General features: G+C 40.8%; 1 protein-coding gene and 1 pseudogene across 2 annotated transcripts in view; one reads left to right on the top strand and one right to left on the bottom strand.

Annotated features, from left to right (window-relative positions):
• The window catches only part of FNBP1L (formin binding protein 1 like), a 125,242-nt gene that overhangs the window by 46,942 nt on the left and 61,091 nt on the right, over positions 1-17,209 (bottom strand). The window lies entirely within an intron of this gene.
• LOC133760496 (E3 ubiquitin-protein ligase Mdm2-like) lies at positions 14,165-15,044 on the top strand (annotated as a pseudogene).

Raw genomic sequence — 17,209 nt, 5'->3', positions numbered from 1 at the left:
TGTTGAATATAATAATAATAAGTAAGGGCTTATATTTTATAAATTTTTGTAGTAGTTAATTTTTACTGTATATTACAAAAGCATCAGTATACACAGACTGGAAATTAAAAACAAACTAGTTCATCACCACCAACATTTTGAGATGCACTGCTTTAAATTTTTTTTATTTAAAAAAGATTTATTCATTCATTTGAAAGTTAGAGTTACAGAGAAAGAGAGAGACAGAAAGAGATCTTCCATCTGCTGGTTCACTCCCCAGGTGGCCGCAACATCCCTGGTCTGGGCCAGGCCAAAGTCAGGAAACAGGAGCCACGTCCTGATCTGCCACATGGGTGGCAGGGACACAAGCACTTGGGCCATGTTCTGCTTCATTTTCTGGCCATTAGCAGGGAGCTTGATTGAAAGTGGAACAGCCAGGACTCAAACCAGTGCCCAAATGGGATGCCAGCATTGCAGGAAGTTGCTTTACCTGCTATGCCACAACACTGGCCCCATAAAATATAAATATTTTTAAAATAAATGGTCCTATCACCTTTCACATAAGTACTACAGAAGAACTGCTGCCTTAATTATTCTCAGATTAGTATCAATTAACTCCATTTATTTAATTCACTTTCTTCATTCTACAAGCAATCATCTACTCTATGCCAGGCACTGAGCAAATTACTAGAGCGTCAGAAATGAAAGAGTACACATGCTCAAGGGACATACAACATATATTCTATTTGAAAGGAGAAAAGTATATGTCAATACATGTAATACACAGCATAAGTGTTACACTGCTAAGACAGAAAAGGAAGAATCTGCACTCAATGATAGGAGGGTCAAAAAAGCAGACACGACTCTGAGAACAGTCCCACTCCACGTTCCTAACATCTAGAAGCCCGCAGTCATCACTAGTCGTAAAGGCACAGCAGGGAAGCATTATGCCTATATTAAGGGCAGGAAACCTTTTTCTCCCAAGGGCCATTTGGATACCTATAACATCATTTGCAAAATTAGCCTGCCACAGATTTACAGAATTTTAAGTCTCACATGTGACTGCCTTGGCAGGACCAGACCAAATTATTTCACTGGCTTTATACAGTTCACAGGTTGGATGTGTCACACTCCTGCCTTATATTTACGTATTTTTATGAAAAGCTTTACTTAGGGGGACGGTACTATGACACAGTGAGTTAAGCCATGGCCTGCCATGCAGGCATCTCATGTGGGAGCCTGTTTGAGTCCCAGCTGCTCCACTTCAATCCAAATCCCTGCTGGTGCGCCTGAAAGGGCAATCAGTGGAGGATGGCCCAGGTGCTTGGGCCCCTGGACCCATGTGGGAGACCAGCAGGAAGTTCCTGGCCCCTGGCTTCAGCCTGGCCCAGCCCCACCTTGGTCGCTGCAGCCATTTGGGGAGTGAATCAGCAGATGGAAGACTGTCTGTCTCCACTCTTTCTCTATAACTCTGCCTTTCAAGTGAATAAAAAAAATTTTTTTTAAATCTTTACTTAACATTTAATACACTACTACACTAGTAGATTACATAATTCACAAATAACTGTGCAGGTACATCCTTATTTTTCGCAGGTGAGCAATAACAAAAAAGTTCAGGGATTCATAGTCTAAAGAAAACAAATGTACAGATACTTTCATGTAACGTAATGTGGTAAGAACAGAAGGCTCCTGGAATGGAAAAATAGACATTGGCGGAATAGGCAGGGAGCACACTATTAGTCCGGAAAGAGAGACAGGTTAATATAAGTGGAGATACAGCAGGGTCAAGGAAGAGTAGGGGATGAAACAGCATAGGAAACTCTTCCGGAACTAGTGATTCACAGTGGACCTGCGTGGAGAGCGTGGGAGCCCAAGTTCGGGACACCAGCGGCAGATTCAACGCACCAGCGCTGGAACGCGAGGTGAGCCGAACCACAATAGCCCGAGACACCAGCGGGCAAGCGGAAAGAGGAGGCTAGAGGGAACGAGGCTTGAAACTTCGTGGGGAAAAGTTCACCAGGCTAACTAGAAGAGAGAGAGGAAAAAAATTTAAAAAAGCGACCGATACGGACACAAGTTTCTCTCTCTCCGCTCACCCCTCAAAGGCGAGCAAAACAAAGAGCAGGTGCCATTTTGGACATACGTCATAAGCAGGGCGACCTCAGGTCTGCACCAGCCCTGAGCCTAGCAGAAAAACCTGACTCTGGGGGGAGGGGTGAAATAACAGGAGATTAGCATCTAACTTGGCAACCCAGTGGGAGATTGCAGGAGAATTGGAGCCCACACTGAGGGCAGCAGAGATTCCCTGTGTGGTCCTTGGGAAAGAGCTTCCGATCTCTGGCTCCTGTGGGTATATCATTTGCCTGCTAATTACCTCCAATTAGGTTCAGCTGTGCGGAATTACTTCCCTTTTGAATCAAAAAAGAGAGAGATTTACCACACCTAACCTGGGAGTGTCATCTTTGACACACCCTCAGCCCTGAGGAACCAAACACAGCTCTCAGTCCACACTCATCTCAAGCCTCTAAGGCACCACTGAAAGCAGACAGTCCACTTAATATAGAGCCATAGTGCAACAAGAAAAAACACCACAGTGAAGAAACCAAATATCTACATGCCAAACAACAAACGCAAAAACCAAGCTAACAAGAACAAGGAAGACACTATGACACCCCCAAATGAAAAAGACACCCCAATTCAAGATTATGAAGATGAGGAGATTGAAGAAACGCAAGAAGCAGATCTCAAAAAATTGATAAGAACATTAAGAAGTTCTCAAAAACAAATTCTTGAACTACAGAAATCCTTAATGGACAAGATAGAAAATCTCTCTCATGAAAATGAAATATTAAGGAGGAATCAAAATGAAATGAAACAACTAGTGGAACAAGAAATGGTGATAGTGATGAGAAATCATAATGAAATGAAGAATTCAATAGATCAAATGACAAACACATTAGAGAGTCTTAAAAACAGAATGGGCGAAGCAGAAGAGAGAATATCAGACTTAGAAGACAGAGAACAGGAAAGGAAACAATCAAATCAAAGAAAAGAAGAAGAAATCAGAAATCTAAAAAATACTGTCAGGAATCTACAGGATACTCTTAAAAAACCCAACATTTGGGTTCTAGGAGTACCTGAAGGCATGGAGAGAGAGAAAGGATTAGAAGGCCTTTTTAGTGAGATACTAGCAGAAAATTTCCCAGGTTTGGAGAAAGACAGAGACATCCTAATACAGGAAGCTCATAGAACCCCTAATAAACATGACCAAAAGAGATCCTCACCACGACATCTTGTAATCAAACTCACCACAGTGAAACACAAAGAAAAGATCCTAAAATGTGCAAGAGAGAAATGCCAGATTACTCTCAGAGGATCTCCAATTAGACTCACAGCTGACTTCTCTTCAGAAACCCTACAAGCTAGGAGAGAATGGCGAGACATAGCCCAGGTGCTAAGAGAGAAAAACTGCCAGCCCAGAATATTATATCCTGCAAAGCTCTCATTTATGAATGAAGGTGAAATAAAGACCTTTCACAGCAAACAGACATTCAAAGAATTTGTCGCCACTCGTCCAGCCCTGCAAAAGATGCTTAAAGATGTGTTACATACAGAAACACAGAAACACGGTCACCAATATGAAAGAAGGTAAAGGTAGGAAACCTCACACCAATCTCACACAGGAATCTCAAACCATATATTAGAAAGTATCTTTGGCTAATGGCAGGGCAAAGTTACTCCTTCTCAATAGTCACATTGAATGTTAATGGCTTGAACTGTCCAGTTAAAAGACACCGATTGGCTGATTGGGTTAAGGAACAAAACCCATCCTTTTGCTGCTTACAAGAAACCCATCTATCCAACAATGATCCATACAGGCTGAGAGTGAAAGGCTGGAAAAAGATATACCACGCCAACAGAAATGAAAAGAGAGCGGGCGTAGCCATCTTAATATCGGACAACATAAACTTTACCACAAAAACTGTTAAGAAAGATAAAGAGGGGCACTATTTAAGGATTAAGGGATCCATTCACAGGAAGATATAACGATTATCAATGTATATGCACCTAATTACAGGGCACCAGCTTATTTAAAAGACTTGTTAAGGGACTTAAAGGGAGACTTAGACCCCAATACAATAGTACTGGGGGACTTCAATACTCCACTCTCAGAGATAGACAGATCAACAGGACAGAAGATCAACAAGGAGACAGTAGATTTAAATGACACTATAGCCCAAATGGATCTAACAGATATCTACAGAACATTTCATCCTACATCTAAGGACTTTACATTCTTCTCAGCAGTACATGGAACCCTCTCTAGGATTGACCACATACTAGGCCATAAAGCAAGTCTCAGCAAATTCAAAAGAATTAGAATCATACCATGCAGCTTCTCAGACCACAAAGGAATGAAATTGGAAATTGGCAACTCAGGAATCCCTAGAGCATGTGCAAACACATGGAGATTGAACAACATGCTCCTGAATGAACAATGGGTCATAGAAGAAATTAAAAGAGAAATCAAAAATTTTCTGGAAGTAAATGAGGATAACAGCACAACATACCAAAACCTATGGGATACAACAAAAGCAGTGTTAAGAGGAAAGTTTATATCAATAGGTGCCTACATCAAGAAATTGGAAAGGCACCAAATAGATGAGCTTTCAAGTCATCTCAAGGATCTAGAAAATCTGCAGCAAACCAAACCCAAACCCAGTAGGAGAAGAGTAATAATTAAAATCAGAGAAGAAATCAACAGGATTGAATCCAAAAAAAACATTACAAAAAATCAGCCAAACGAGGAGCTGGTTTTTTGAAAAAAATAAACAAAATTGACACCCCATTGGCCCAACTAACTAAAAAAGAAGAGAAAAGACCCAAATCAATAGGATCAGAGATGAAATGGGAAACGTAACAACAGACGCCACAGAAATAAAAAGAATCATCAGAAATTACTACAAGGACTTGTATGCCAGCAAACAGGGAAATCTATCAGAAATGGACAGATTCTTGGACACATACAACCTCCCTAAATTGAGCCAGGAAGACATAGAAAACCTAAACAGACCAATAACTGACACAGAAATTGAAACAGTAATAAAGGCCCTCCCAACAAAGAAAAGCCCAGGGCCAGATGGATTCACTGCTGAGTTCTACCAGACATTTAGAGAAGAACTAACTCCAATTCTTCTCAAACTATTCAGAGCAATCGAAAAAGAGGGAATCCTCCCAAATTCTTTCTATGAAGCCACCATCACCTTAATTCCTAAGCCAGAAAGAGACGCAACATTGAAAGAGAATTACAGACCAATATCCCTGATGAACATAGATGCAAAAATCCTCAATAAAATTCTGGCCAATAGAATGCAACAACACATCAGAAAGATCATCCACCCAGACCAAGTGGGATTCATCCCCGGTATGCAGGGATGGTTCAACATTCGCAAAACAATCAACGTAATACACTACATTAACAGACTGCAGAAGAAAAACCATATGATTCTCTCAATAGACGCAGAGAAAGCATTTGATAAAATACAACACCCTTTCATGATGAAAACTCTAAGCAAACTGGGTATGGAAGGAACATTCCTTAATACAATCAAAGCAATATATGAAAAACCCACGGCCAACATCCTATTGAATGGGGAAAAGTTGGACGCATTTCCACTGAAATCTGGTACCAGACAGGGATGCCCTCTCTCACCACTGCTCTTCAATATAGTTCTGGAAGTTTTGGCCAGAGCTATTAGGCAAGAAAAAGAAATTAAAGGGATACAAATCGGGAAGGACGAACTCAAACTATCCCTCTTTGCAGATGATATGATTCTGTATTTAGGGGACCCAAAGAACTCTACTAAGAGACTGCTGGAACTCATCGAAGAGTTTGGCAAAGTAGCAGGATATAAAATCAATGCACAAAAATCAACAGCCTTTGTATACACAGGCAATGCCACGGCTGAGGAAGAACTTCTAAGTTCAATCCCATTCTCAATAGCTACAAAAACAATCAAATACCTTGGAATAAATTTAACCAAAGACGTTAAAGATCTCTACGATGAAAACTACAAAACCTTACAGAAAGAAATAGAAGAGGATACCAAAAAATGGAGAAATCTTCCATGCTCATGGATTGGAAGAATCAATATCATCAAAATGTCTATTCTCCCAAAAGCAATTTATACATTCAATGCAATACCCATCAAGATCCCGAAGACCTTCTTCTCAGATCTGGAAAAAATGATGCTGAAATTCATATGGAGACACAGAAGACCTCGAATAGCCAAAGCAATCCTGTACAACAAAAACAAAGCCGGAGGCATCACAATACCTGATTTCAGGACATACTACAGGGCAGTTGTTATCAAAACAGCATGGTACTGGTACAGAAACAGATGGATAGACCAATGGAACAGAATAGAAACACCAGAAATCAATCCAAACATCTACAGCCAACTTATATTTGACCAAAGATCCAAATCTAGTCCCTGGAATAAGGACAGTCTATTCAATAAATGGTGCTGGGAAAATTGGATTTCCACGTGCAGAAGCTTGAAGCAAGACCCATACCTATCACCTTACACAAAAATTCACTCAACATGGATTAAAGACTTAAATCTACGACCCGAAACCATCAAATTATTAGAGAGCATTGGAGAAACCCTGCAAGATATAGGCACAGGCAAAGACTTCCTGGAAAATACTCCAACAGCACAGGCAGTCAAAACCAAAATTAACATTTGGGATTGCATCAAATTGAGAAGTTTCTGTACTTCAAAAGAAACAGTCAGGAAAGTGAAGAGGCAACCGACAGAATGGGAAAAAATATTCGCAAACTATACTACAGATAAAGGATTGATAACCAGAATCTACAAAGAAATCAAGAAAATCCACAACAACAAAACAAACAACCCACTTAAGAGATGGGCCAAGGACCTCAATAGACATTTTTCGAAAGAAGAAATCCAAATGGCCAACAGACACATGAAAAAATGTTCAAGATCACTAGCAATCAGAGAAATGCAAATCAAAACCACAATGAGGTTCCATCTCACCCCGGTGAGAATGGCTCACATTCAGAAATCTACCAACAACAGATGCTGGAGAGGATGTGGGGAAAAAGGGACACTAACCCACTGTTGGTGGGAATGCAAACTGGTTAAGCCACTATGGAAGTCTGTCTGGAGATTCCTCAGAAACCTGAACATAACCCTACCATACAACCCAGCCATCCCACTCCTTGGAATTTACCCAAAGGAAATTAATTTGGCAAATAAAGAAGCCATCTGCACATTAATGTTTATTGCAGCTCAATTCACAATAGCTAAGACCTGGAATCAACCCAAATGCCCATCAACAGTAGACTGGATAAAGAAATTATGGGACATGTACTCCATAGAATACTATACAGCAGTAAGAAACAACGAAACCCAGTCATTTGCAACAAGATGGAGCAGTCTGGAAAACATCATGCTGAGTGAATTAAGCCAGTCCCAAAGAGAAAAATATCATTTGTTTTCCCTGATCGGTGACAACTGAGCGCCAAAGGGGAAACCTGTTAAGTGAAATGGACACTATAAGCAACAATGAACTGATCAGCTCCTGTCCTGACTTTAGATGTACAATGTAATACTTTATCCTTTTTAGTATTTGTTGTTGTTGTTGTTGTTCTAGTACTATTGGTTGAACTCAGTAATTAACACACAATTATTCTTAGGTGTTTAAATTTTAACTGAAAAGTGATCCCTGTTAAATCTAAGAGTGGAAAAAGAGAGGGAGGAGATGAACAATTTGGAACATGCTCAATCGGACTGGCCGCAAATGGTGGAGTTAGAAATGTGCCAGGGGATTCCAACACAATCCCATCAAGATGGCATGTACCAATGCCATCGCACTAGTCCAAGTGATCAATTTCAGCTCACAATTGATAGCTCTGATAGCTCTAAGAGTCAAAGAGATCACACAAACAAGACAAGTATCTGCTAATACTAACTGATAGAATCAAAAAGGGAGAGAAAGATCCAACATGGGAAGTGGGATACACAGCAGACTCATAGGATGGCAGATGTCCTAAACAACACTCTGGCCTCAGAATCAGCCCTCAAGGCATTCGGATCTGGCTGAAGAGCCCATGAGAGTATAGCAGGCATGGAAAGCCAAGATATCATGGAAAAAAAAAAAAAAAAAGACCTAAATGAATGATCTCTGTGAGTGAGATCCCAGTGGAAAGAACGGGGCCATCAAAGAAGGAGGTACCCTTCTCCGAAGGGAGGAGAGAACTTCCACTTTGACTATGACCCTATCGGAATAAGATCAAAGTCAGCGAACTCTAAAGGCTTCCATAGCCCTGGCAACTCATGACTAGAGCCTAGGGAGATTACTGACGCCATGAACAGGAGTGTCAAATTGTTAAATCAGCAACAGGAGTCACTGTGTACTTACACCCCATGTGGGATCTGTCCCTAATGTGTCGTCTAAAGCCAAGTGATGCTATAACTAGTACTGAAACAGTATTTTTATACTTTGCGTTTCTGTGTGGGCACAAACTGATGAGGTCTTTACTAATTATATACTGAAGTGATCTTCTGTATATAAAGAGAATTGGAAATGAAAAAAAAAAAAACAACCTGGTGTTAAAATGGAAATGGCATAGAAAATTAATTAATTTGAAAAAAAAATTATGTAGGATCTCTGTCTTTAATGTGCTGTACATTGCTATTTAATGCTATAATTAGTAATCCAATGGTAGTTTTTTCACTTTATGTTGCTATATGGGCAAAATGTTGAAATCTTTACCTAATATATACTAAACTGATCTTCTGTATACAAAGAGAATTGAAAATGAATCTTTACATGAATGGAAGGGGAAAGGGAGCGGGAGAGGGGAGGGTTGCGGGCGGGAGGGAAGTTATGGGAGGGGGGAAGCCATTGTAACCCATGGGCTATACTTTGGAAATTTATATTCATTAAATAAAAGTTTAATTAAAAAATTTATATAAAGAAAAAAAAAAAAAAAGAAGGCTCCTGGAATGGCCTCCCCAGTGGGACAGTTAAAATTTCTGATTACCTGAAGAGAATGGGAATGGGGCAACTGGAAAGCCCTGGAGCAATTTTAAATAGAGAAGATCTAATGAGAAAAGGCAAGGAAGTTGGAGGAGGGGGAACCATAGCATTTGTGAATGAAAAATTTGATCCTACAACATTGAAGTCACTTAAAATTGTGAGGTAGGGAATGGCAAGCACTGAAGCTGGAGAGACAGTTGGGGACCAGAGCAGAGGCCCTTCTACGTCACATTCAAGAACTCTGATTAAACAAATCCTAACCAGTGGTTTCTTTTTTTTAACTTTTATTTAATAAATATAAATTTCCAAAGTACAGCTTTTGGATTACAGTGGCCTTCCCCCCCCATAACTTCCCTCCCACCTGCAACCCTCCATCTCCCGCTCCCTCTCCCATTCCATTCACATCAAGATTCATTTTCAATTATCTTCATATACAGAAGATCAATTTAGTAATATATTAAGTAAAGATTTCAACAGTTTGCACCCACATAGAAACACAAAGTGTAAAATACTGTTTGAGTACTAGTTATAGCATTAATTCACAATGTACAACACATTAAGGACAGAGATCCTACATGAGGAGTAAGTGCACAGTAACTCCTGTTGTTCACTTAACAAATTGACACTCTTGTTTATGGCGTCAGTAATCACCCTAGGCTCTTGTCATGAGTTGCCAAGGCTATGGAAGCCTTCTGAGTTCGCTGACTCTGATCTGATTTAGACAAGGCCATAGTCAAAGTGGAAGTTCTCTCCTCCCTTCAGAGAAAGGTACCTCCTTCTTTGATGGCCCGTTCTTTCCACTGGAATCTCACTCACAGAGATCTTTCATTTAGGGTTTGTTTGGTTTTTTTTCCCCAGAGTGTCTTGGCTTCCCATGCCTAAAATACTCTCATGGGCTCTTCAGCCAGATCCGAATGCCTTAAGGGCTGATTCTGAGGCCAGAGTACTATTTAGGACATCTGCCATTCTATGAGCCTGCTGTGTATCCATCCTGCTTCCCATGTTGGATCATTCTCTCAGTTAGTATTAGCAGACACTAGTCTTGTTTATGTGATCCCTTTGACTCTTAATCCTATCATTATGATCAATTGTGAATTGAAACTGATCACTTTGACTAGTGAGATGACACTAGTACATGCCACCTTGATGGGATTGAATTGGAATCCCCTGGCACATTTCTGACTCTATCATTTGAGGCAAGTCCAATTGAGCATGTCCCAAACTGTACATCTCTTCCCTCTCTTATTCTCACTCTTATATTTAACAGGAATAACTTTTCAGTTAAATTTAAACACCTAAGAATAATTGTGTGTTAATTAAGTAGTTCAACCAATAGTATTAAGTAGAACAAAAAAAATACTAAAAGGGATAAAGTATTAAGTTGTACATCAACAGTCAGGACAAGGGCTGATCAAGTCACTATTTCTCATAGTGTCCATTTCACTTCAACAGGTTTCCTTTTTGGTGCTTGGTTAGTTGTCACCAATCAGGAAGAATATATATTTGTCCCTTTGGGACTTTAACCAGTGGTTCTTAATCATGGTTACTCACAACCACAAACCACTGTTGTAGATGAATTTATGTTTAGTTTACTCAAATACCAGCAAAACTACTAGGTACTATGCACTAATTATTTCAGGTATTAGATTGACCAAAACAAAGAGATGAGTCAGAGCTAGCAAACTAGTCATCATGCATGACCTACAGTCCCTTCTAAAAGAGGATACAAACAGGAAGGTGAGAAAGAGATGATGAATATAAGAGTTATGGCAAATAGGCAAATCCACAGAGAGAGAAAACAGATTAGTGGTTGTCCATGCCCACCTTTTTATTGTTTTGGATATAGATGTGTGAGGATAGGCTACTTGAAGACATTGCAAAGGTTTACAAACAAAACGGGGAGGACAAGAGATTCGTGATAATGCCCTGGCATCACTGAGCTCTACAATCTCCAGCTTCCAAACCTCTTGTTAAATGAGAAGACTCCACCACTTTTTGTAGCTGAATGCTGCTTTTTTTAAAAGATTTATTTTATTCATTCAAAAGGCAGAGTTACAGAGGGAGGGAGGGAGAAGGGAAGGAGGAGGAAGAGGGAGGGAGAGAACAAGAGGAAAGAAATCTTTCACTCACTGGTCCATTCCCCAAATGGCCAAAGCAAGGAGGCAGGAGCTTCTTTTGGGTCTCCCAGGTGGGTGCAGAGATCCAAGCACCTGGGCTATCGTCTGCTGCCTTCCCAAGTGCATTAGCAGGGAGCTGGACTGGAAGTCAAACCAGCCCCCATATGGGATGCCAGCACTGCACTTGGTGGTTTTAGCAGCTACACCACAGTGCTGGCCCCTGATGAATGCTTTTTAACTGACACTACAGAACAGCTAAATGAAAATGTCCCATAGAGAGATGTAGTCACAACTGGAACTCTGAAGAAACTTCTGAGATCAAGATCTATAGAGTCAACATGCATAAAGACAATCACAAAAACAACAGCTACTACTTGTCAACATTTTGCTTATCTTTGCACTAGGCAGTTTATATATAACCTTATGCTTACACCAACTGCAATTAGGTACTGTTAGTCCTATTCTACACAACTCAAAAACATTAACTTAACTTGCATATCTCGTAACAGGTATAGCCAAAATTTACCTCAAATCTGACTCCAACACCTGAGATAATTAAAATAATGAATGTGAATGAGGCTACTCAAGGAATGTGAAATAAGGGGCTGGCATTGTACAGCAGCAGGTTAAGCCATCGCTTGGAATACCAGTATCCCATGATGAAGTGCTGGTTTGAGTCCTGGCTACTCGGCTACCCTGATTCTAATCCAGCTTCCTGCTGAAGTGCCTGGGAAGGCAGTAAAAGGTGGCCCAAGTTCTTGGATCTCTGCCACCCCCATGGGAGAGCAAGAATGAAGTTCTTGGTTCCTGGCTTCAATCTAGCCCAGCCCTAGTTGTTGCAGTCATTTGAGGAGTGAACCTGCAGATGAAAGATACTCACCATCACCCCTGCTTTCTCTTTGACACTTTCAAATATATAAATAAATTTTTTTAAGATTTATTAATTTATTTGAAAGGCAGAGTTACAGAGAGAGACAGACAGAGAGAGGTGTTCCATCTGCTAGTTCATTCTCCAAATGGCCTCAACGACCGGAGCTGAGCCAATCTGAATCCAGGAACCAGGAGCTTCCCTGGTGTGATGGAATGAGGTGAAAAGGTCATATCAAGTAAATGGCCGCTAAGGTGAAAAGTTCATGCCAAGATGGCCACTGAGGTGAAAAGGTCATGCCAAGATGGCCGCTGGCAACAGAAACTGCCTGGCAACAGACCGTGATTGGATGGCTTCAGAAACCACATGACAACAGAGGAAACCACATGACAACAGAGCCTGACTGACAGCAGGCTGTGATTGGATGGTTTCAGAAACTGCCTGGCGACAAGAGCCTGACTGGCAATAGGCTGTGATTGGATGGCTTTGGAAACTGCCTGACAACAGGCTGTGATTGGGGCATAGACCGCCCCTTGACCGGATTGGCTGGTCTTGGCTATATAAGCTGTTGTACTAACTCAAAGGAGTCTGCAGGCTGCTCACCTCAGGCCTGCTTTCACCCGACTCCTGGGGTCTGTGTGGTGACTCTGTGCCTCTTGCCCCCACCACGCTCCTCCTCTCAGATAGGAATCCACTGCAACATTGTTGGGAAATCAACTGCAACACTCTGGGACTCCCACATGGGAGCAGGGGCCCAAGGCCTTGGACCATCCTCTGCTTCCTTCCCAGGCCACCAGCAGAGAGCTGGAAGTGAAACAGTTGGGACATGAACCAGTGCCCATATGGGATGCCAGCGCCACAGGCAGAGACTTAACCTACTACACCACAGGAACAGCCCCAACAAATAAATCTTAAGAAGCAGCAGCAGAGAGGCAGACTTGGTTCCTTCTGGGGCCTATTCAGCCGAGTGGCAAATGGAGCAAGAAGCTGAATCTGAAGAGCCAACCTGACCCCACTAACCAAAGTTCTGCCAGTTTCCCAGCCAGGAACCTCCTACTCCAGATTTAGGGCATCAGTGCCCCTAGAGGCCTGGGCTCTGAGAGTAAATTGGTCACCAACATCCAGGGTGTTAAATCTCTGCACCTTGTGAAGAGAACTGGGCAGGGAGTTGGATCAGAAGTGGAGAAGTAGTGTAGCTGGGACACAAACTAGTACACATATGGCATGCTGACATTTCAGGCAGCAACTTTACCTGCTATGCCACAATGCCAGCCCCAAGATTAGATAGATAGATAGATAGATAGATAGATAGATAGATAATTGACAATCTTGTCAAAGATTTACTTATTTATTTAAAAGAGTTACAGAGAGGCAGAGGCAGTCTTCCATCTGCTGGTTCACTCCGCAAACAGCCGCAATGGCCTGGGCTGGGCCAGACCAAAGCGAGGAGCCAAGAGTTTCATCTGGGTCTCCTATGTGAGTACAGGGGTCCAAGGACATGGACCATCCTCTGCTGCTTTCCAGGCTCATTAGCAGGGAGCTGGATCAGAAGTGGGGCATCCAGGACTCAAACCAGCACCAATGAGGAATGCCAGTGCTCCAGAAAGCAGCTTAATTCACTGCACCATAGTATGGATCCCAATATATATTTATATTTATATATCTTAATACTGGTATATTATGACCAAATGATTATATGATAAGCAGTAACAACATATTGCATATTGTTCAAATGATCTTCTAGAACTGTCTGGAGTGCCAAGCTTCTATGTGAAAAAGTACAGGAAAAATATATATTTTTACAATAATTCAGAAACTTGGTAGTAGTCATGCAGCAGGAACCATCAGACATAGGCATATTTGTGAGGAAAAATGTCACCCCGAAGGAAAGAGATCAAAGAGACCTGACATAAGAGTTACAAGAATCTTTACCTTCAAATTTGATCTTTAGACCATCTACTTCATCTACAAAAAGGCCAATTATAAGAAAGTTCAGATGAATTAGCAGATGAACAAAGAAAGTGCCATAAATCTGATATTTCCCTTTCCTTTAATGAAAGCCTGGCTGTATATAATAAGGGAGATACATGAAGGAAGCAGCAGTAGTGAATCAACAGAGACTCTATCAAATATGAATCTTAATAAAGGAAGTGAACATCCAGATGAACAGCAGGATCAGGATTCAGTTACACAGCAATTTAGTGTAGAAAGTGAGTTGAACCTCTGGATTCAGATTATAGCATTACTGGAGAAAGACATGATCTCTCAAACGAAGACAATGAGTCTACTGAGTGCATTAGAGGGGGGTGATACAGATTCACTTGAAGATTCAGAAACCTTCTCAGCTGATTATTGGGAGTACATTTCATACAACGTTGTATGAAATGTATTCTCCCTTCTACCACACTGCAACAGATGTTGGTTTCCTAAAAACGAAGGGGAAAATAAAGGGGAAATCCCTGAAAAAATCAAACTAGAAAACTCACCACAAACAGAGGAGGATTTTGTTGCTCCTGACTGTAAAAACGCATGAATAAACTACAACGAATGATTCCAAAGAATTATCTACTAAGGAAAAAGATAAAATCAAACAAGCCTCCCAGTCACAGGAAAGTGATAACTATTTTCAGCCACTAACTTTAAAAAAAAAATTTATTGGAAAGGCAGTGATAGAAGGTGGGGGGTTGGAAATCTCCCATCCACCGATTCACCCCCAAAATGGCCTCAACGGCCATGGCTGGGCCAACCAAAGCCAGGAGTCCACAATTCCATCTGCCATGCACTTGGTCCATCCTCATCTCCTTCCCAGGTGCATTAGCAGGAAGCTGGATTAGAAGCGGAGTAGCCAGGACCTGAAGCAGCACTCCAATATAGCATGCTGGCCTACAGGAGGCAGCTTAGCTTTCTGCACTACACCATGGACCCAACCATTAACTTCTATTAACATTATTTACAGCACCCAAAAAGATGTCAAAGAGTTAGGATGTGAGTGCACTTGGCCTAGTGGCTAAGACAACAGTTGGGACTTCCACATCCCCTACTAGAGTGCCTGGGTTCAAGTTCCATCCGTGCTTATGATTCCAACTTCCCATTAAGTGTGCCCTGGGAGGCAGCAGGTGATGACTCAGGATGGTTCCGTTATCCATTTGAGAGACCAAGATTACTCGAGTCCCTGGCTTCCAGCTTGTTGCTGTCATTTGGGAATAGACCAGCAGATGGGAACTCTGTTTCTCTCTTCCTCTCCCTCTCTCTTTCCCCACCCCCATCTCTTTGTCTCTAAAATAAATAATTTTTTAAAGAGAGGTAAGAAACATTAGAACAAGAAGAAAGCATGGAGTCTAATTATCTCCTTAATACTGTTGAACCTTGTAGATTTTCTAAGAGTAACTTAAAAATGGTTGCATCTTCCATGGCAACATAATATATTTGAAGACATGCTTTACATGTGCAAAAAAGCTAAAGAAAGGAATAAGCTCCACCAGGTATACAGACAATCAATTCACCCAGACCAAGTGGAATTTATGCCTGTTATGCAGGGATGGTTCAACATTGGCAAATCAATGTGATGCATCACATAAACGAACAAAAACCATATGATTATCTCAATCGGTGCAGAGGAAGCATTTGATAAAATACAACATTGTTTCAGGATGAAAACTCTAAGCAAATTGGGTACAGAAGAACATTCCTCAACACAATCAAGGCAATTTATGACAAATCCATGGCCAGCATCCTATTGAATGGATAAAAGTTGGAAGCATTCCCACTGAGATCAGGTACCAGATAAGGATCCCCACTCTCACCATTGCTATTCAATACAGTCCTGGAAGTTTTAGCCAGAGCCATTTGGTAAGACAAAGAAATCAAAAGGATACAAATTGGGAAGGAGGAAGTCAAACTATCCCTATTTGCAGATGACATGAATCTATATATTAGGGATCCAAAATGCTCCACTAAGAGACTATTGAAACTCATAAAAGAGTTAGGTAAAGTAGCAGGATATAAAATCAATACAGAAAAAACAACAGCCTTTGTATACAAAGACAATGCAATGGTGGAAAAAAAAACTTCTAAGATCAATCCCATTCACAACAGCTACAAAAAAATCAAATACCTTGGAAGAAATTTGACCGAGGATGTCAAAGATCTCTATGATGAGAATTACAAAACATTAAATAAAGAAATAGAAGATACAAAAAAATGGAAAGGTCTTCTTTGATCATGGACTGGAAGAATCATCAAAATGTCCAATCTTCTGAAATCAATTCACAAATTCAATGTGATACCAATCAAAATACAAAAGACATTCTTCCAGATCTCGAAAAAATAATGCTGAAATTCATATGGAAACACAGGAGACCTCGAATAGCTAAAGCAATCTTATACAACAAAAGCAAAGCCAAAGACATCACAATAACAGATTTCAAGACATACCACAAGGCAGTTATAATCCAAACAGCCTGGCACTAGTACAAAAACAGATGGACAGACAAATGGAACAGAACAGAAACGCCAGAAATCAATACAAGCATCTACAACTAACTTATATTTGACCAAGGAGTTAAAACCAATCCCTGGAGCAAGGACTATCACTTCAACAAATGGTGCTCGGAAAACTGGATTTCCACATGCAGAAGTATGAAGCAAGACCCCTACCTTACACCTTACACAAAAACCCACTCAACATGGATTAAAGATATAAATCTACAACCTGACACCATCAAATTATTAGAGAACATTGAGAAAACCCTGCCAGACACTGCAGTGCACAGGCAAAGAGTTCTTGGAAAAGACTTCAGAGGCACAGGCAATCAAAGCCAAAAATCAACAAATGAGATTACATCAAATTGAGAAGCTTCTGAAATGCAAAAAAAAAAAAAAAAAACCACACACAGGAAAGTGAAGAGGCAACCAACAGAATGGGAGGAATTATCTGCAAACTATACAACTGATAAAGGATTAATAACCAGAATATATAAAAAAATCAAGAAACTCTACAACAACAAAGCAAACAACCCAGTGCAAAGGACTTAAAGAGGCATTTTTCAAAAGAGGAAATCCAGATGGCCAGCAGACACATGAAAAATGTTCAGGATCACTAGCTGTCAGAGAAATGCAAATCAAAACCACAATGAAGCTTCACCTCACCCCCATTAGAGTGGCTTTCATATAGAAA

Source organism: Lepus europaeus, chromosome 5 (genome assembly GCF_033115175.1).
Source record: "Lepus europaeus isolate LE1 chromosome 5, mLepTim1.pri, whole genome shotgun sequence".
NCBI classification, from domain to species: domain Eukaryota; kingdom Metazoa; phylum Chordata; class Mammalia; order Lagomorpha; family Leporidae; genus Lepus; species Lepus europaeus.
The sequence above is the reverse complement of the archived record's forward strand: the minus strand, read 5'-3'. Positions and strand labels throughout refer to the sequence as shown.